The sequence below is a fragment of the Canis lupus genome, chromosome 11, assembly GCF_048164855.1.
Source record: "Canis lupus baileyi chromosome 11, mCanLup2.hap1, whole genome shotgun sequence".
Taxonomy (NCBI): Eukaryota; Metazoa; Chordata; class Mammalia; order Carnivora; family Canidae; genus Canis; species Canis lupus.
Window position 1 is genome coordinate 41,322,623 of NC_132848.1, and position 21,613 is coordinate 41,344,235.

The window sequence follows — 21,613 nt, forward strand, 5'->3', positions numbered from 1 at the left end:
AGGACAAAGAATATTTAAAACAAAACAAAACAAAACAGTGAGACCCATTGCGCATTTGCATTTTAAAATTAATTGCTGCCCTAATTATTTGTCAGTAGAAGCATAAATTAAGTAAATATAACTTACAGTAAGCTTTTAGACACCCACAGGATTCTCCCCTCAAGAGTAAATTGTCATAATGGTTCAGTGTGACGGTTTATTATTGAGGAAAGAGTGAAGATGGGAAATGGAGCCATGTGGAAATGAAACAGGGACTCCAGATGAAGATATTGACACAAGTAGGTACTTTTAATTTTCCTCTGTAAGGTGTGAGGAGGTAACAACCAATAAAGAGTGTTGGGGTCAAGGGAAACCTTGGGAAACTCTACAAAGTTGTACCTCCATTAATATTAAGTACAACTCCATGACCCCAACATGGAACCGAAAGGTGAAAAACACAGTTAAGCGTGGTGTTGTTATTCATCGTGCCTTGCATAAATAGGATTGATTGGCTTGGGTATTTGCTCCATCTGCTTTCCCTTACACCATGTCAGTGGAGCGATAGGCATCTAGCACAGCTGGAATATTTTTTCTAGCACACAATCAGGCATACATTGTTGGTGATCTCTCTGAAAAGCTTACGAAACAACACAATGATGCTGAATAACAAACAGCTCCAAATCTCAAGGACTTAGATTCACCACCATTTATGCTCATGCTTCCTGGGCTGCAGGTCAGCTGTGGCCTGGTTGATTGATCCAGGCTGGGGTCAGGTAGGCGACTCTTCCTGTGGGTGTGCTCTGCAGGTGCCTGGAGTCGCTGGAACAACTATTTCACCTGCCTCTCATTCTATAAGGGTTATCTGACAGTTATCTCATGATCTTTGCAAAGTAGAAGTGGAGGCTCTCAGTGGAGTGAGTGTAAATGTTCAGTGCCTTACAACCTAGCTTCTAAATAGGCCTAGGGTCATGTCTGCCCACCTTTCATTGGCCAAAGGAAGTCCCATTGTCAAGCTCAATACCAGTGGGATAAGGCAGTAAATTCTTCCCATGGAGGTCAGTGTGTGCGTATTGGAGGGCAGGGAAGTGAAAATTTGCTGAGAAAAAAAATTTAATCTACTATGACTATCTGTATTTAAAGGAAGACCTTCATTTTCTGATTTGGGTCTTTACACATGAATTACGTAAAGCTTGCCTTTTTACCCCCCTCTGAATTTGTTAATTATAAATATGTTAGATTAGCCAGAAAGATCTTTCAGTAAGATAAATATAAGGACGATTTAGAAGGATATGTGAGTGAACCTCCAGCAACAATGGCCTAATGTGGCCCAACAGAGTCTTACCCTGCTGTTTGAAGATGGGGCCGCTTGGATGTAGGTCTGCAAGGTCCTATTTGGCTTCGAGGCCATGGATTGAGCTGCCTGCTATAGACCAGACAGGCAGAAATTTTGCCTCAGCAGATGTGTGCATGACTTCACTGCTCTGATTACAGCATCACCTCTCCCCTGTCACCAACTGGCAACCCACAGCAAAGGATGTTTTTCTGATCATTTTGCACTCATTAAATGCAGCTGTCACAACAGTGGATGCGAGGATGCATGCAAAACTTTTCTGCCACGTCAAAATAAAGCTGAAAAGCTTTTTAAAAAAGAGCTGAAACCTTTGAAGCCTATTCTCAAGGAATATTGGAAATATTGCCTTTTGTCATTGACAATTGAAAGTGTTCCATCTCAACACAAATTAAATGTTGGCTCAGGCTATGGAAGCAACATCCATCAAAATTTTGCAGCAGAAAGCGTTTGGCCAACCCCTGGGGTTCACTTCCTGGGTCTGAATGACCTAAAGGCTCCATACTTGTTTTAGTGGTTGATCCTTGCTCATGGTTTTAATGGATTCTTGAAAATGTGTTGCAAGAATGAAATCATCAGACGCCTACTACATACCCCATCAGAGGAGTGAGACAAACAACTGGGGTCTGGATCCATAACACAGACCTGCTGATTAGACACTCAGGGTGGAGGTGAGGGCCTTCTTTGGTCTTGGCTCACTTGTCAGAATCCGTTTGACCAATCCACAGACCTGTAAAAAGGACCATATGCTCAGAATGTGCTTCCTGGTGTAGCATCTCCTGAATTTTCCTGTTGTTTTCCAAGCACTGGTTATTCTCCACTGGCTCAAAAGGTGACTCTGACTTTTGCTCTTCCTAGAAGCCTTCCACCTGCCTCCTCCATGGGGCTGGTCATGGGGCCATTGGCCGTGTTCCCTCCATACCCTCTGCCACCTTTATTTTGATCGTAGTAGTGACCACTCTGTCCCTGTTGTGGTGCCGTCTGCTTGTGGATTCCCAATAGACCGAGATTTCGAGAGTCAGGACTGGGTTTGTCATCATATGTGTGGCCCTACTGGTGTAATGTAGGGCTGCCCTCCCCCACCCCCAAATGATGAAGGGCAGAGGGAAGAAAGGTAGGGGAAGGCAGCCAATGGATGGGACAATTTCAAGGGGTGGGTGGGTACATCTTGTAGCCAGACGTTGCCTGTGGACATCAGGTAACAGAGAACAGATGTTTTCGCCTCTCCTCCTCCACCTCTGGGCACACATTACAGGTACCTCTGGGCACATGGGCAGTAATTCTTGGTGAAGTAATAGGAGAGTGGGGTGAGTCTATAAGTCAAGGTCTGGTAGGAAAAACCTACCCCACAAGGTATTTCTTATCTCGGAATCTCCACCTAAGGTCATCTTTAGACAGAGAGAGCCTAAGGGGAGAAGGAGAATGTGTCCCAGACCCAGGACCATGAAACAGGGAGAGAAGAGTGGGGCTTGGTGATGGCACTGTGAGAGCCAAGTGGCCGAGTGTCTGCAAGAGTCCAGTTCACTCTGGCATCCCGAGGTGGGACACACTTAAGTGATCCAGAACCTGCCGCGCCTACTGTGGGGTACGATGACCATGTCCGCCTCTCTCCCCTTCTGCTAGTAGATGTCACAGGTGACGTCCCAGGAACAAAATGTAAGGAATTAACACGCCGTCCTATGTGTGATGTCACACCGGTGAGAAAACCCAAAGACCAGAGAGAAATGACGCGATTAAAGTAATTGTGGATCAGAAACTAGAATTCTCTGGTGTATTGGTCATTGTGCCAGTGCTGCCCAGGGGCCTGGAATAGGAAGTATAGGACAAGGCAGAGGGTAGGCAAGCGTGGAGTCTGGAGTGTATTTTGCTGGCTTAGGGGAGCCCGTGAGTGAAAAGGAGCCCCTTGGCTGTACTGCGCTCTACCTCCTTCTGGAGAGTGAAGAACTCACACTCTGGTTGCTTTGTCTCTCCAAAAGTATATTTTGACTAGATTTTCTTTTTAAAGATTTTTGTTTTATTTATTCATGAGACACACAGAGAGAGGCAGAGACACAGGCAGAGGGAGAAGTAGGCTCCCTGCGGGGAGCCCAATGTGGGACTCGATCCCAGGACCCCGGGATCACGACCTGAACCAAAGGCCAGACGCCCAACCACTGAGCCACCCAGGTGCCCCTTGACTAGATGTTCTTCGAATTTGAATTTATTAGGTCTGATTTATACACATTGGCCAACAAATCGCGAAGCCTGGCTGCACAGCCTCCTCTGCCCTTCCTTCCGCGGCTTACCTCCAACGTCCCCTCCACAGAAGCCGTCCTTAAACACCCACTCCGAAGTTGCTCTTCTCCGTCATTTGCGATCTTAGGCCCTTCCTGGTTATTTTCCCTGCCTAACGCTAATTATAATTTACGATTAGTTCATTTACCTGTTTACTTATTTGTTTGCCTCCTCTAGAAGGGCAAAGTCAGCGTGTATATCCCGGCGCTAGCGCAGTCCTGGGCGTGTCATAGAAGTAGGTGCGCATAGAACGAGCAAAACCAAATAAATATGCAGAATGCGTAGTTGAAAATTAAATAAGATCCACTCCTTTTTTTCTCAAAGACTTCATAACATCGGGAGGAGACGTATATTCTGGGAAGTAACAAAAACGAGGCATTGCAAGACCATCCCCTTTTAGAGAGACGTGGCGATGAATTCTGGTAGGAAGTGCGGCCGGTGATCTTGCGCGAGGTGTGAGTTGCGTTGTTCTGCAGCTGAGAAGGGTAAGAGGAGAAGCAGGGGGGGCTTGTGGCCCGGGGCTCGTGGTAGAAACGGGGCCAGCATCCCCGACTCCTGAACAATGCACTTCTCACTCACTGTGGTTTCTGGTCAGTGTGTGTGTGTGTGTGTGTGGCCTCAGCCTGAACCATCAGGTGATTTTGGTGTCGTGGAGGGTCCAGCCTGTTGGGGGGAAGTTGTCCTAGATATCTATCTTCTGGTCTGTCTCGTTGTGTTTCTGTCTCATCTCCCTAAAGTCAGGCTGGTTGTGCTATGTCCCTCCTCTCTGGTGGTCCATGTGTCTCTGTCGTCCTCGGGGAGTGACAGTAGCTCACACTCATTCCGTGGGCAGCAGACAGTATTTAATTGTATTATTCATGCCTCTTGCCTCTCTTAAACAGTGCTTTCTACACACCTTTCATTTTGATAAGAAAGCACTCACAACTCAGTACCAATAGCAACATTTTGGAGTATTTCCTGAAAACTCTTGAGGACAATTCTGAGGCCTCTGGGGTGAGTCAAAGCCAAGCCTGGAGCTCCGAGGGTTAACAGTGCTTGCCTGGAAGGGGACCTTGGACACTGCAGCTTACTCCAAGGAACTGGCCCAGCCCTGAGAATTCGGGTGGGCAGCCACCTAGGGTGGGGGGGGGGACCACCCGGAACTCGGGAGGCTTTAGAATTTATATTTTCATTAATGAATGCTTCAGAAAGTGTACTGTCCCTAATTCCCTTCCTTGAAAGATGGAAACTTTAATGTGCAGTTAATTAAATGTTGTGTTGATTTGCAAGCCCTGAGCTCTCAGAGGCCTCGGGGAGGTGGAGGCAAGTTTAGAAATCAAACAACGGGAGGACTGGCTGTCCCTGATCTGACCACAGAGCAAGTGGCACTGTTTGCTCCAGACGCCCGGGAGGCGGTGGAGGCGCCCCTGTGGCCAGGACCCGCGTCCTGGGGCCGGTAGTTCCCGCACGGTCTGTTTACCGTGGAGGGGAGCAGACCAGGGCCGGGCTGCTCAGTGCTTTCAGGGGCATTATTATTATTTTATTTTATTTGTCTCTCTGGTGCTCCAGCACTTCTTTGTACTGAGAGGAGCTGTGTCATGCTGGAATGCTTTTCACAACAAACTAAAGCACCCAGCTGTGGCTCTGGATGCAGCCCTGGAAGCTGCGGGCTTCTGCGTGCATTCATTTATGGAGCAGGTTCAGCTGCTCAGGTGGGCTCCGTGTAAAATACAGTGCCAGCCTGGCTGGGGGGCAGGTGGCTGGGGCTCGGCCTTCTGACCAAACCAAGGGCCTGATGGATATTGAGGTTCTGAGGATCAAAGGCTGACCGGGCCGCAGAGCTCACCTTCCTTCACTGCGGTTGATAGACGGGAGTGAGTAAGAAATGTGAGCAGGAAATTCAGTGGCTGGATTGCACAAGCAGAAGTATGGTTTGCTCCAAATAGCTAGCACCTGTTAACAGTGACAACCTTATCATCCATTTGGCCCTGGCTAAAGGCACAACTTACGTAATTACCAAATGACATCTTGCAGGGTTATCTGCCACCAGAGCACGCTTTCCTTGACTCCATGCCTGGCAAGAACAAAGCGCCCATACCTGATTAAGATACACTTGCGTATCATCTTGGCATCGGAATTCCTGACTTGTGACTCTTCCGGGCGGTCATCTCGTTTAGGATGCCCTGAAAAGCTGGCAGAGTTGCCAGGACTGACTTTGGAAAGTGTTGGTGGTGCTACTATATTCTTATTATGAATAAAAATTTGAAACCCAAGCTGATAAACATATTTTTTTTCACACTGAATTCATCAGGAATACATTAACATTTTCTAAAAGGTAAAGACAGGGGGGAAAAAAACCGAAAGAATTAAAAGGAGAACATTAGGATGTATTTGGCCATTAGGATCCCTGTTTCCATCGGCTCCTGTTTATGAGCCAGAACCTCACCCCACAGAACTAACACTCGGGGAATTAGCCTATGGAATAATTATCACTCCTGATGAACGGAATAAGAGCCTGTTTCCGTGTGTGTGCAGAGCCATTCATTCTAGGGAAGAAATCTGGAGTGAAAGCTCACAGCATATTTTGCATAGGTCCTGTAAAAGGATCCAGGCAAAACAGGCTTTGCAACATTAGTTATGATCATATATGGAAAAAGCAGTTACTTTCTGTGGTGACATATGGCTGAGTTGGTACGATGCCCAGGAATCTCAGTGGCCCCCCGCCCCAAGAAGGGTGAGCCCCGGCTTCATCCTCTGCCCTGTTGTCATCGGGACCAAGAGCATAAGCAGCTCGTGGAGACATCACCAGTGAAGTAAAATCGCATCCACGTGTGCCAAGACCAAAGCTGCTGTTGGGCTCTGGCAGTTGGCAGGTGTACTGTCCCCGTCTGTGAAAACGATTTTTCCTAAATCAGGGACATTATGAATGGAGCCCAGACCCATCTGCTTAAAATTCAGGCACGGTGGCATTCCACAGGAAACAACAATGGCCAACAACAATGATGAAAACGCACTCTGCTATTGTAACGGTGATCCTGTCCTTAAATGATGGGCGTCTAGACTCGTTCTGATGATGTTCCATAACCAGTAAACTCACTGCCAAAATTTCTAACGTGGCCAGGCACATAAATTGAATTTTGTTATGGGAGAGACAGAGAAATGTGACCACGTGCAAGCAAGACATTCATAAATCCACTCATTCATTGATCTGACCATTGCTTGATTCAGTTAAGCCTCCGAGAGTCCCCAGCTCTTGCTCAGCACTGGGGACGCAAAATGATCTTTATCTTCAGGACATCCAGTCTTGTGAGAAGGACAGCTACTCCTAAGAAAGCCTCAGGTGTGAGGATGCCTTGATGAGCCCCTTCCCCTTGGTTCTGGGGGCCTGGGAGGGACTTAGACCTTCTGAGTGACCCCACCTGCTGAGGACAGGTGAGGAGGGCAGTGCCCCTGGGACCTGCCCATCGGGTAGAGACCCCTGCTCTGCTACTTCCTAGCTGTCTACACATGAGAGAGACGTCCAAATCTTGGCTTTCTCACTCATGAGACAGCTATGGCAGGGCCCCCTGCCTGCCGATGTGCTGAGGCTTCGCTGGGGAGTTTTATGGAAGGAGCTTCGTGAGACCCTGGTGGTTGTGAGCGCTCGGACAGTGGTAGGGCCCTGTAATGGGGTGGGGGGGTGGAAGCCGGGCCTGGAGAGGCGGCCCTGGGGGCGGTGGGACTCTCTATGGCTGAGTTCACAGCAGGGGGAAAATGCTCTTGGGTTTGTTCTCAGAAGGAACACTTTGGAGACATTTTGGTACATGAGTTAGGAGGAGGAGAGGTGGAGGGGGCTGAGCTGTGATCAGAAGACCCGTATGGAGGGTGCAAGGCAGCTGGACAAGGTGTTGTGAAGGCCTGTCCTGGTGGGTGGGGTTGGACCCAAATAGGGACACACTTGGAAAGTGAAATAGGAGGGACCAGGGAGAGAGACAGAGAGGGGGAGAGGGGAGGGAGAGGCAGGAGAAAATGAGAGACACAGAGACAGATGCACACAGAGAGACACAGAGATATAGAGAGGTAGAGAAATGGAGGGAGAGAGACAGAGCGAGAGACAAGGAGAGAGGGAGGGAGAGGGGATGATGGGAGGAGGTGGATAGGGGCGGGGGGTACCAAGAGAGAGACAGAGACAGAGACAGAGACAGAGAGAGATAAACAGAAAGAGAGATGTGTGGAAAGAGAGACAGGGGGGGCTTGGGGGAGATTCTGGTGATGAGGCTGAGGGCCAGGACCCCAAGATTGAGACTACAGCAGGGAGGACATGGAGTGGAGAGGGCGTGGGGAGGAGGCCACCCCCTCATCCAGAACAGGAGCCGCCCCCTAATGGTGCACAAGTATGTGTGAGCACTTGGCTTACCCCCAGTCCAGAAAGTCCCTGGTCAGGCAGTTCCCGACTGCCTGTTCCAGCACATTCCCAGCTTCCCAAGGCTGACGAGCTCTCAACAACCACTCGCTCCCGCACGGGGCACCCAGATGGGTGCGAACAGGGAGCAATCTGCAGGGCAGAGAATGGGCACTGCGTGGTTTGGGGCTGAACTGAGGCAGGGGATGGAGGGCTCAGCAGCAGGTGCTCCATTCAGACTGCGGGGCTCGCCCTCAGCCCCATGCGGCGCCCCCACTGCACCTGCTGCTTGCCTCGGTGCCCGGGGCTCGCAGGTGCCACCAGCCTGGTTCTTCTGGGCCACACACATTCCTCTGCGCCCTGGGGGCGCCTCCGGGTGCCGGGCTCTGCGTCGGGCACAGGACAGCGCGATGCTCCAAGCGGCGGGGTCTGTCCCCTCTGGGCTCTGGTCAGGACGGGAGCGTGGTGTTCTCGTCCTGTCCTCCTCCGACCACCGCGGCCTGAGGGGTTTACTCTCTAGCGAGAGAATTCCAGGCAGGCAGCAGGTTGTGATTTGAGAACCAGGGGCTCATCCTCCCACTTTGAAGCCACAGCTGCTCTGCCTTCTGGTAGCGCTTCCCTCGGCCTTGGCTTCAGAGGCCCCAAGGAGCTGTTTTCAGGGGAGCAGCTCCAGGTTCTCCCACAAAAAACATGTTCCTGGGGAAATGCAAAGAGTGTGGCCTCAAAGAAGAGATGAGGATATTGCCTGCTCTTCCACAGACCGGGGCCGACTCTTTAGGGGTCTAACCTGCTGATTTCCGAGATGAGCGCTGTGGCTTCAGTAGATGCGCCTCCAGGAGCACCTCATGTGGGGGCAGGGCCTGGGCCCGGGGGTCAAGTGCGTCCTCACCTCATGTAAGCCCCGCCACGAAGTCCTATGAGGGCAGGGAGTCCAGCGGACCCTTGACTAACACAAAATTGAACTGACGTGTGGATTGCTTTCAATAAATGTATTGGAAGTTTTTTGGAGATTTCCAGCAGTTTGAAAAAAGTCATAGACAACTACATAGCCTAGAAATACAGAAAAAAAAAATTAAGGAAGAGGTATTATTGTAAGACCGCAGTATATAATATGTATGATACACAAAATATGTGTCAGTCCACCGTGTAGGTAATCAGGAAGGCTTCCCGTCAGCAGTAGGCCGTCAGTAGCTAAGATTTTGGGGAGTCAAAGGTTACGCATGGATTTTCCACTGCTGGGAGGCAGGTTCCCCCATGCCTGCCTGGGTTTGAGAGTCTCTGTGGTCTAGGCAGGGGCAACTGGAATTCAGAGAGGTTAAATAACTGGTTCCCAGTTACATCACACAGCTAGTCATGGCTGGAAAGTTTTTTTTTTTTTTTTTTTTTTTTTTAGAGAGGGCGAGAGAGCGTTAGCGAGCAAGCGAGCAAGCGTGAGTGCTCAGAGCAAGGGTGGGGGCAGGGGCAGAGGGAGAAAGAGCGAGAGAATCTTAAGCAGATTCCAGGCCAAGCACAGAGCCCAAAGTGGGGCTCCATCTCGTTACCTAGAGATCATGACCTGAGGCGAAATCAAGTGTCAGGCTCTTAACCGACTGAGCCACCCAGATGCCCTGGGAGATGGTTTTTGAACTCTGATCTTGGGATTCTGAGAACAGAATTCATTATATTACAGTCCATTGCCTCTTCCATATTTCTTGATTTTCAATGATTTTATCTTCCGCTCTTGTTGGGCACTTCAGCAGAGGAATAGGAGTTTGGGAGAAGCTCAAGGAAGGAGTACTGGGTAGAGGGAGCGGCTAGTGCTAACTTCCTGGGCTATTTGTAAATCAAATGAACCCTCTTCTTGCATTCAAGTGGGCATACTCCATGCACCTGGAATATCTTTTCTCTAAGACAGTGACGAGCCCACACAGTCCTCAAGCTTTAGCAAGACAACTCTTCGTCTAATAATTTCAGGTTGAATCCTTTGGAACACACACTCCTTCGGAGGTGAGCTGGCCTTCCAGCTGGGGCTGACCCTGGCAGCCTGGGGCCCAGGATGAGCTCTAGAAGAAGCTCACCCTAGAGCTGTGACATCTGAGGCCATGTGCATGCAGCTAGTGCCCCAGGAATGAGTCAGAGGCACAGACTTCTCTCCTGTTCTTACACATCCTTAAGGAAGGGTCAAGCAAGATGTTCCCTTTTCACTATTTGATAGGTAGTTAGTGGAGGAGGAAATCCTGCTTAGAAATTATGTTGCTAGTCCTCCTTCGCTGTGGTGTCATACTCCTTGGGATGCCCTTAAATCCTCAGCCAAGTGATAAATCCCCTCCACATCCTCCCCTTCTCTAGAAACTAGAAGCCCACCATGGATCTCTGCTTTGAGTTCCTGCTCTGGGGTTGGACTTTGGTGCTTACCCATCTCTGCTTTGTTTATTCCTTGATACTTACTGAGTGAGAGATCGTTCTTCTCTAAAATCCTCCTGTCTGCCCTCCCCCTTCACCAGTTCTTAGTGCACAAAAATGTCTTTAAAACACGAAAATGTTTAGATTCTGCATTTCTTACTACTTTTAGCCAAGGTTTCTCTCCCTTTGCCTGCCATCCCTTCCCCCAGCAGAGCAGTCACCAAGTCCTTCATGAATAGGGCAACAGTAAAGGAGTGTTTGAAGCTTGGACATATTCATAGATTCCAAAAAGTATTCTATATATGTGTGTTTATATTTGTAATCCATAAAAATATGCAGACCATACATGCGTCTGCATTGTATTTCATGCAAAAAGCTCAGGAATAAAAAGAGCTACCTATGAAGAAAGGTCACTTCAAATGGCCACCAGGTTTTGTGGAAGTTGGTAGGTTGTGGATTCTAGAAACCAAAGCCTGTACATGGTATAGGAAGTATTGCGAGGGCTGCTTCCTCCACCCAGCATGGAGGTGTGTCTTGTGCCTCCTGTCAATGGGAAAAGGTTCTTTGTCATCTCAGGGTCCTGGGCCTCATGGGACCGGAAGACTCTAGTGGTGGGGACCATGATGGTCAATTGAAGCGACCCAGACCAGCTTCTTCCTGGGTTCCATCCCCAGAAGGGCAGCAACAGGTTTCTGCACCCTCTCTCCTCTGTATCTCTTCTAGATACAATCTTAGCTCTAAGATTATATACGGAAAATATTGTTAGAGAACAAACCCCTGCCACCTTCTACCATTTCTGACAACTGTAGGTTAATAATCTGGACCTGATGTTATCAAGTCAAATTCAAAGGAAAGCCACAGATGACGAGAGACAGCCAGATCTTGTTCTCACTGTGTGTGGCATTCAGTTTACTGAGAGGTGACTGGGAAGGAATCTGAAAAGCGTTTAAAAGGGGAATTGGTGGTGATGTTCACTTGTGAGGTCCAGGTTGCTGGATTAGCCTTATCTGAATTTAGATTTTGAGAGGCTGTTGCATTGGAATTTGCCACGTAAGCCAGGAGATCACTCTGTCCCACCTTTTCTGGGCTTGAAGACCATGATGAGTCTGTTGGGCTTTCTCCCTGAGGAAATGCTACTGCGCAATTCCAGCCACATGGCTGGTCAAGTGAAGCTCATTGATGTGGTTGGGGTGAATGACACTTGGGGTCTTTGGGCCTCTGTATAACAGAATGACAGACACCGAGTCTGTAGCTAACTGAGGATCACTGCTCAAATGGATGCCATGGCCTTTCTTAATAAGAGTTGGGCTGAAGGAAATTGTCATGACTCATGGTCACTCACGATGGGCTTGTGTGCTGCTCTGGCCTTTCCACTGCTTATTTGTCCAATTTAATGCATTTCCTATATGAAGTAAAAGCTGCAATTGAGACACAAAGACCTGGAAACTTTATTATTAGCGCCTCCACAGGATCTTGACCTTCAGTCTCTGTGTTTCATGTAGCATCTAGTGAGGGCCAACATTCGTAGGAAGCTCCACCCTGAGAGGCATCTTCACACTTACTTTTACCTTTACTGTAAGCCTAGGAGGGAGGGATGGCAATTGTCATGTTTATTGGGTGACTGAAACGTTGACACAGTGTGAGTAAGTGACTCTCCTAATATCCCACAACAGGCAAGTGGCTGAGCTGGCTTTTAGCCTTTGAGGACAGTCTCTCTAACATCCCTCTCATGAGGACATTGAGGTGGTCCTGGGGAAGATGCGTGGGATGAGGGATCTTGGGGGATTGTCTTATTGCTTTCCTCTTAAGCTGACTCCTTTGGGAGGATGGCAAGCCTAAGCCCGCCCACAGAGATGAGAAGCTACAGAAATGGTAAAGCCCTCCAGGGAAGGATGGTACAGCCCTCTTTGGCAAACCACCCCTAATGTCCTAACAATCCTCATTGTCAGGACCTCCTTTCTGCCTTTGAACTAAAATTCTTCTCACTCACGTTCAAGCCACTAGTTCCTCACTCCCTACTAGATGGGGATGAGGAGCAGCTGGTTACAATCTTCTGTGTGTAAATCCACAGTTCTTGGAGAAATGAACATACACACACACACATGCACACCCCAGAAAGCTCAGAGTTCTACCTTTAGGATTACATTCTCCCCTCTGGAAAATATTTCCCAGATTAAATATAAAATAACTTTCAATTTCTCAAAAATAATATGTCCTAGCTGATACCATTTCCATACATATGTTGTATAGGAAAATAGGGAATTCTTAAGTTATGGAGTTTTAGAAGTCTTGCCAATAAACTTTGAAAATATGAACTAGGGGTCTTCCCATGGAAAGACATGTCATAAATAATAAATTCTTGGAATGAAAATGTCCATGAACTTAAGGGTTTGTGTGATATTGTCTCCCTGAAACTTACGGCATCAGGAACTAGGTTTTTAAATTTGGAAAAATGTATGTGCCACAGCAGCTTGTTCTGTGTAAGAGGAGAAGCCTCAGTGCTTGGCTCTGCTCTATTTTTATTTCCATTATGGGTTACTTTAGGTATTTTGATGAGATTCTATTGATAGAGGAGCCAGGAACAGCCAGGTAGCCGGTTGGCTTCCAGTTGGACCACACTAGAAGCAAGGTGGGGGGGGGGAGTGAAGAGAGGGCACTGGGACAACGGTGGGAGACACGGGGACAAAACAAGACCTTCTTGCCTCTTCTTGGCTCTCCTTTCCACTCTTGACACTGCCCTTTACTATCGCAGCCACCAGCAACACACAGAAACGAGAGGAACCCCGGAAGATGTTTGGAGAGGCCCACAATGTGGGTGCAAATTTCTTGGGGGACAGGGGACCGCTTCTGCTTTTGCTGTAAAGGACAGAAGGTAAGAATGATAAAAAGAAAGAGAGAAAGGGGGAGTGCGGTGGAGGGAGGGAGGAGGAGAAGAGGGGGAGGGAAGGTGCCAGGGGAAGGGGAGGGAGAGGCAAGGAAACAGCTGTCGGTGTCTGGGAAGAGAAGCCGCAAGTAACCGTGACACCTCAAGGCGCAGCAGCCTCAGGACTGCTCAAAACTTGCTCCTCGGATTTGGCCCCCCAACCATCTGGCAGCTCAGCACCCCTGCCTCTCTGCCACCCACCCCTAGGCCCCAGGGGTGGTAATAGGGTCACATTGGGAAGGCTGTACTTAATGTGTCCTTGACAACTTCCCTGTTCTCTCTCCACTCCCATCCAACAACTAGTTCAGGGCCTCCCCAGGCTTCCCACTGTCTGGCTGCACCCCCATCCTAGAGCCGGGGCAGCTCCCCTGGCTCACAGCAGCACCCCAGACAGCCATGCTCTGGCTTCTAGTTTGCACCTGCCTTGCCAGCTGCCTCTCCCACCCCCAACCTTGGACCTGGTGCTTCTGCCACCCAGAAGGATTGGTGGCTCCCCCAGGCCAGCCACGCTCTTCCTCACAGCCTTGCACATGCTGTGCCTTCAATCTGGAATCAGAACCACCACCCCTGGGGGAGCTCACGTGAGCGCAGGCGTGAGCTAGCCTTTCACCCTTTGAGAGAGGCACCGGGATCGTCTCCACTGTTCCAGAGGAGTAAACTGAGGCCTAGAGGGCTTCATGGGCCGAGGGGCATCTTGCCTCTGTGGGAACACCTATTAGACAAGGAAAGAGAGAGACGAAAAAAAGAACTAGCATACATTTAGCGCCTACTGTGTACCAGGGCTGTGCCAGCGTGGATGTGTCTTTCCAATCTAAGATGCTGCAACACAAATGCCAAGCTGTCACATTTTTCTAGAATAGAGATTTTTTGATCAGTGTTTAGTTAGAGGAGAGACATTCTGTCTTCTGCAGACTTTGTTAGTTTGTTTTTTATCTGGTGTGATAAGGTAAAGGAGTTTCTCTGTCTGCCTCTTCCCTCATTGTCAATCTTTTTTGTTCTTTTGCTTGCAGCTGTTGTCTGTCTTTGAGTCTCCTGAACCACTTGCAGGAAGAGCTCTAGAGAATTTGGGGAGAAGGGGGGTGGGGAGGAGAGACAAAAGGTGCGTTGTTTTTCAAGAAGCAGGAAGACATAGGGAAAATAAAGGTGTTCTCAAGTGTGTCGCCTGCAGCCTTGTCAGGGAACATTTCTTTAGATGGCTTCTTCTTCCCCTCCCTCGTGCCTAGCTGGTTCTTCATCATTTTTTAACATCTCTTTGGGGACAAGACATGAAAGTGAACAGCAGGTCAGAGTCAGGAATTCAGGGTTCTGGGGTGGTCTGGTCTGATAGCCTCCCTTCGTCTGTGGCTGTGCCCTTAGTGGGGGCAGGTGAGGCTGGTTCACAATTCCGGTCACATTACCCTCCCCTGGATGACAGCATCACACCTTCATCCATCCATTTACATTTCAAACCGCCTCCTGCCTGCTCTTGATTAATTATTTAGTAACATTGGTCACTTGTGAGCATTTCTGAGCTCATATTTCACGTAAAAGGTCCATTCCTTTTTTATCCAAATCTTCTTACCCTGAATCCTTGTGTAGTTTTCGAAATGAAATAGTACGTATTCCTTTTGAGCCCCTGGTGCTGATGTATGGGCCCCGCTTCTTTGCAGCGGTACACCTGGATATTCGGTTAATCGGGGGAAATCTCCTGTCGGGCTCCCCCTCTCTGCCTACCTCTGACCTTGGCCAACTCCCCCTCATGGGAGCTTTATTTTTTTAATAAGTAAATAAAGGAGTTTGGAATGCTGAGTCTCAAGGTCTCCTCTATCTTGAATTATGGATGGGATCTATGAGAAGTCATGGAGAGACATGGGTTTTAGAAGTCAAGAGAATCTGAGATGTCTCCACTGGTTTTGGCACTATCTGCTTATTTTTGTGAGACGTTGAATAAGTTAGGTCATCTGTCCATGTCTTACTTTCTTTACCTCTACAATGGGGATAGAAATATATTGGTGTCAGGGGAGTTAATGGGAATGCATGAAGCGACACCAACCACATGTATGAAGTGTGGACTATGAGGAAGATAGTGTATTAAGGAATTAACCCTGACCGTCTCAAACAATGCAAATAAAATGGTTGGCATAGAATCAACCATCAAGAATAAACAGTTTATTATGGGGTTACCTTTACCCTAAGCAAAATTCTTACCCATACCAATGTGGGGTAGTCAGAGCACACATGTCAAAACAACCTCAGTTCTCTGAGTTCAAAACCTGAAGTTTGTCCTCTGGATTTTTGAATTCTGGTTCTAATACTTATTAGTTGCGTGATGTTGGAAAAATTATTTCATTTTCCCCAACCTTAGTTTCATCATTTGCAGGGTGGTTCCAAAGCAACCTACCTCGGAGGGGATATTGTGAAAAAGAATTAAATGCCAAAGGTATGCAAACACCTGGCACATGGTAGGCATTCAACTGATGATTTTTAACTTCATGAGAAATTAAGGCCTGTTCGTAAATGAGTTCTGATCAATTCTCAAGAAAAAGAAGGAAAGTCCAGATTTTTCTATTTTGCCACCAAAAGTATTATTAGGCTTTAGAGAAAACAGAGCACAGAACTTCATCACATAATAAAACAGAGTCTACTATTTTTCTGGCAAGGAAAAAAAAGCATAAATACAACTGACATCAATTCTCTGTGCATATTGCATCTCATCTCCCTGTTTTACAGTTTTCGGAAACCAAAAGTCCATCTGTCTCTAAGACCTTTCTAGTTTCTAGAAAAGAAAACACTGTCTAGATATAGTGGTGCTGTTTCATTTGGCTGCCTCGGAGCCCCCTTGCACGCTTCCCTTCTGCGGGGAGTGTGTGAAGCCAGGATGCTGATTTCCGGTGGCCTCTGCCCCGGCAGGTTAACCCCCGTCACAGGTCACTCTGCTGTGTTAGTTCCATCACAGCCTACCCCCAGCTCTTTGGTGGTGAAAGCACAACAGAAAGCATGCAGCTCGATGAGCACATTGCTCATTTACGTCCGTGTGTAAAGAACAACTAGGATGCCCCGGGTGTCCAGGCCCTTCCTTCCACGGTGTTCAGACAGTCCCCCAATCAATCCGAGAGCTGCCCATCCATCTATTAAGCCCATTAACCCGCACAGCACATCGTATTGCTTGATGGAAAGGCTTGTGCTCGAGAGCATTAAAATCTTGACTTATTTTTCAAGCCAGGCCCCCCCCTTTACTCATTAGTTCTCAACGACACACTTTGTATTTCAGTTCAGATGTCCCCTTACTCTGTAAAAGGCAGACAGAGCAGCCTCCTGCGCTTTGGGCAGTATTTGGCATTTAGCATTCGGACTGTAGTAAAAGACCAACAACCACAAAATGCATCTGTTTCCCATCTCTAATGAAAAAGTGGTCAAACTGTGGAAGTAAGAAAGATACCACTTGATTCTCGAGTCATTTCTGGGCTCACACAGGGGCTGATGTGTCAGGCCCAGGGATTTCTGTCTTGTATAAGGTTGAGTGGTTGCCTGCTGGGAACTCCTATCCTGCTAGGGAGAGACTCTGAGTAGGGTGGGAGGGTCACCAGTGACCTAGGTGGTAGGCGGGTGGGGGAGGCAGAGTGGAGGGAGGAGCCTGGGGAAGTCTTCCTCTGGCCTCCTCCCTGTATGTATTCATGGCAGTCTTCTGAGCCCACCCTCCTAGATCCCCAGCGCCCCCTCTTCCCCGCCCTGGGCCAGTCTCAGCCCGAATCTCCCTACTACTTGGCAGGTGCTTCAGTCATAGAGGTGTGGTTGGCAGCTCTCAGGACCTCATTTCCTCAATTTGAGCTACCAAGAACAAGACTGCCCATACCTACTTTGCACAATTTGTTAAGAAGATGAAATGGAATAATACCTGATGGTGTTCATAAAAGGATAAAACAGCATAAATACACAGGTGTTAAAAAGGAATCCCTGCCAACTGAATAACAGATGAGTTGGAACCCCATGGCCAAACTCTGTGTGGCCACTGGTGGTAGTCATAGGAGGTGGGGTGGTGGCTTGACCCTGTCAGGTGACCTGTCATCAGTCGTGGAGGATACTGGCGTGCGGAACGGCCAGGGTGCCAGGTGCCACCTGGCTGGAGCTGCTTCTCACTGCCATTCTCCCCTTCTGGCTCCTGTCGGTAGCACGAGCCACTGTGCCAGCAGACGGTTATCTCCAAGACTTGGCGTCTGGGGTGGAGGAGCCATCTGAATGTGCGGGGCGGGTGCTGCCTGCATTCAGCAATCACTCTGAAGGAATACCATTTTACACTGGGTGAGTCTTAGACGATGCGGAGTTCACATATGGGATGACTCTTCTGCATAGAAGCAGCCCAGGAGCCTTTTTTGAGTAATCATTACCTTTCATATATCTTCCCATGGCTGCAGAAGATGTTTCTTGGACCAGCGCTAGGCAAATATTGCAAAGCTTTGAAGCTTTGTTGTTGTTCCATTGTTTGTTTGTTTTTTAAATTAAATCTATGAAAACTGTTACAATGTCCAGGCATGATGGACAATAGTCAGACTGACATTCCATCCTCATCTTGAAGCGCTTTTAAATGGGAGTGAGATGATAATACTGTTAAAATAAGATTAATGGCGTCGTAAATGCTAACAGCCCTGACGATGGAAAGAAATATAATGAATAGCCTAGGCTGGTTACGTGGAAATGTCATCGGTAGCCACATAGGTGGAGAAAGTTACTACCATCGCATAAAATGGGATCCAGAGTAACTGTAGCCTCAGCAAGATAGAGTTTATTTTTCTTTTGCATGAAAATCTGGACCTGGATGGTCAAGACTCTGCTAGTCTTACCCTCCACTCTTTTGTGTCTCTCCTCTGGGGTGATGATGGCTTTGCTTGTCTAGACACTAGGCTCCAGGATGCCTATCCTCCATCTCTTGCTGCTTCTTTCTTGTGCTTACATGTGGGCTTCCATTCCCAAGGACATCTCTTGGTCCAAGGTAACGCTCCAGAGCTGTCTAACACATCTGCATCTGAGTAGGGTGGGAGGGTCACCAGTGACCTAGGTGGTAGGCGGGTGGGGGAGGCAGAGTGGAGGGAGCAAGAAAGAGGGATGGGGAGGATGTGGAAAAGGACAGATGCCTGCTGTCATCATATGGAAGGTTCCCAGAAGCTCCTACACAGTACCTTCATCTACACAGTACCTTCATCTACACATCCCTGCCCAGGCCATAGTCATGCGGCCACCCCTAGCTAGCTCTGTCCTTTTGCCAGTGCCCTGCAAAGACGAAGTGCTATGGAAGAAGTGGAGAACACACTGGCATGGGGTGGGGGGAATGCTTGTGATCTCTGCCAATCATGTGATTTCAGGGCTTCTGGAATGTGCCCTGTGCCTTCCCTTCCACTTAGCTGATGCCTAAGTTTTCTCAACAGCACTGAGTCTTTCATGAAGACAAAGTGGACCTTCTTATGCTGTGGCCTTTCCCAGGTCACTTGTAGGGTTTCTGGTGCTAGTTCTTTCCCTGTCAGCAATCCTCCAGCCCAGCTGAGCTGGTATCATGGTCATACCATGTCTTTCTGCTTCCATATAAGTAGAGGGCAAGTTGCTATTATAGCAGCTGGCACTTACAACACATCAGCTCTTAAACTCACAGCTTTAGGGTTTTTTTTTTCTCATTTTTCCCAGCAAAGCCCCAGGAGATAAGTTCTCTTCATAGAGATGCGGCCTTAAAGCCAGGATAGACACTAGCACTGTGTACTGCCTAGCCCAGTGCTCATAATTATGCCACATGGCCTCTCCTCTATCCTGTCTGATCTCCAGGTCGGGCCAGGGACTCTATTGGTTCTAGAGGAGGAGGCACATTTTTCTGGGTCCTGGTTCTCAGTGTGCAAACATGAAGAGTGGAAGTGAGGTGAAAGAAGCTATTCTAAATACCCAAGTGAATGGAAGGCAGTTTGATAAGTTCCCTAAGAGGTGAATGCAGGTGTATTTTTGCTGTAGGTGTTCAAGAGACATATTGTTAAGGCACTAGACGGACACTAAATAAAAAGAAGAGGTAATTGCTTCCTTCCAGCTGCCTCTCCTTTCCTACGGTGTAGCTGGAGGCCTTTACCAGCCCATATTCCCGCACAGGAGAACCTTAAGGTCACATCCCTGTTGGAACCAGCTGTCAGTGGGGCTCTCACCCTTTGGGGTTTGGTCAGAATGGACTAGAATCCTTATTCTTTGTCTTTTTCTTAGTACTTGCTCCCTTAAGTCTTTGCTTCAATACCCAGACGCTACTTTTCCTACATCATTGTTTTTCTTTTTTTTTTAATTTTTTAAAAATTTTTATTTATTTATTTTTTTCAAATTTATTTTTTATTGGTGTTCAATTTAAATACATCATTGTTTTTCATCAAAGGTCACTCTTACCCATTTTTTTTTTTTCTGAGTTTAGTAGATTTATCGGAGACTAGAAGGATTTCCAGGAAAATATTATTCTGGGGTGAAGCCTTCTCTCGCACCACCCTCCTGCCTTTTTTTCTCCCACCTCTGGAGTCACTTCAATTTTATCTGCCGAACACACGATTCCCCAGCATTTGTGAATTTATATCCAACCACTGATTAAAGTGTTTTCCTCACAAAAACTGATTCCTTATGTTATAAGAGATTCTGGAGAATGAAAGGTTCCTTCTCTTGTTACTCTTGATGTTTTGGTGGCTGGATCCATACAGCAGGAATTAATCTATATCTTCAGGTAAGAAAGAGATGACACGACGCTCGTGGATGTTGGTGATGAAAGAGCCTTGGCTCATCATGTGGGCTTGAAGGCAGGGTCTCGGGATTATACTGAGTTTGTTGTCCCTGATGCAGGGGGACTTGTTGCAGTCTTTGGATGTGGCAGTTGCTAACAATTTTGCAGATGGTTGCCATGAAAACATCTGCTCCCTGGTGTATGAGTTTGGCCATTGGTGGAAGTGGTAGAGATGACTAGTGCTTTCCTTATCTGATCTCCCTTCATTCCTAACACATGGAAAGGCTAGAATTGCCCCATGGCCTTTGAGTGAAGAGACATGACATTTTTGGTCTGAGGCAGTTAAGAGTTTTCCATACTCTTCCCTGTGAGCCATGTGTTGAAATAATAGCATAGAAAGGTAAGAGGAGCCTGGATCCCTGAGACAGTAGATGGATGAGCGCTGCTCACCTGCTTTGGACTGGGCATGCACAACATAGAAACTTCTTGCAAGTGATAGGTATTGAGAGAAACACCAACAGACAGAAGAGCTCCTGCTATTTTGGCCTTGGTTACCATAGCATGACATAATATGTGTCAAATACAGATAATGTGGAATTTATAGAGATTGTGCTCAGCTCTACCAGTGACCTATTCCTGGACGTCTAACAGATTCCAAAGTTTTGATGGTCAAGGGATGTTTTGGGATTAGAAGAAGGAAGGATTTTCAGCATCCTTTATTATTTCTGGGTTTTTTTCCTCCTTAAGTGGCCATAATTTCAAAGACGCCGGGTGATAAGGTGGCAGCTACTAAATAGCAACAGCAACAAAGAATTGGAGAGAAGCACTTGGCAGGATAGTTCCCGAAAACCCCCTCAAGCCTCTGCTTACCTAATTGATATGCTGTCCTGGAACAATTCTGTCTGACATGGTGCTCCTGCAGGTTAGTAAAAAGGAGAATGTGGTGCTCAATCCATATGCTGCCATTGCACCTTACACAGCAGCCAAGAATCCAGGCTCTGCTTCCATTAGTAATTACCAAACATAACAATTAAACGCGTATCACACCAGACTAGAAAACCCCAGGAGGATACTCTGCGTCCATTCTGTTCAAGTCTAAAATCTGTTGCTAATACTGGCAAAGTGGCATAAGTGGTTAGAGAGGTGGGAGAGGGGACGGCAACCCTAAAGATGATTAAGGTAGCAGAGAATTCACACGTTCTGCTCCTGGAAGCCCAAAGAGTGCCAAATATAGTGCCTAATACGGCACAAAGTGAATATTTATTTATTCAATGGTGACTCTCAGTTAAGAATAAATGGGTTAATTAGTAGTAGAAATTGTTTAAAAATGCATTCTGTTGTGCAGAAATAGTATGTGAATCCCTGTCCATATTATCTTCTCCAGCACAGAGAAAGGCAAGGGCTGGGACAGCTCAACCTACATACGGTGTGCATGCCTCCCTATGATGAGCCAAGTTTAACTCTCTGTCCTATATTCTCTGATGCTATTCCTGGGGATGGGGACACTCTAGCCACATATAATCAAAGCTGGCAACATCTGCAATCCTTCCTTCTAGTGATGACACCAAACTGTTGGCGAGAGGATTGCACATGAGCGATCCCACTTATGTGTATTATCTGTGCAGCTTCTAGAAAACCCTTTTT

The 21,613-nt window shown here is 47.6% G+C and overlaps 1 long non-coding RNA gene across 21 annotated transcripts in view; it reads left to right on the forward strand.

Annotated features, from left to right (window-relative positions):
* Window positions 1–21,613, forward strand: part of LOC140643050 (uncharacterized) — a 114,362-nt gene that overhangs the window by 86,382 nt on the left and 6,367 nt on the right. For 18 of the 21 annotated variants that reach the window (XR_012039440.1, XR_012039446.1, XR_012039439.1 and 15 more), the window contains 2 exons: window positions 13,096–13,215; window positions 20,717–20,891. This is a non-coding gene — a long non-coding RNA (uncharacterized lncRNA). Of the gene's footprint in view, window positions 1–13,095; window positions 13,216–17,414; window positions 17,545–20,716; window positions 20,892–21,613 lie in introns of all 21 variants that reach the window. The other 3 variants (XR_012039452.1, XR_012039438.1, XR_012039453.1) reach the window with 2 other exon arrangements.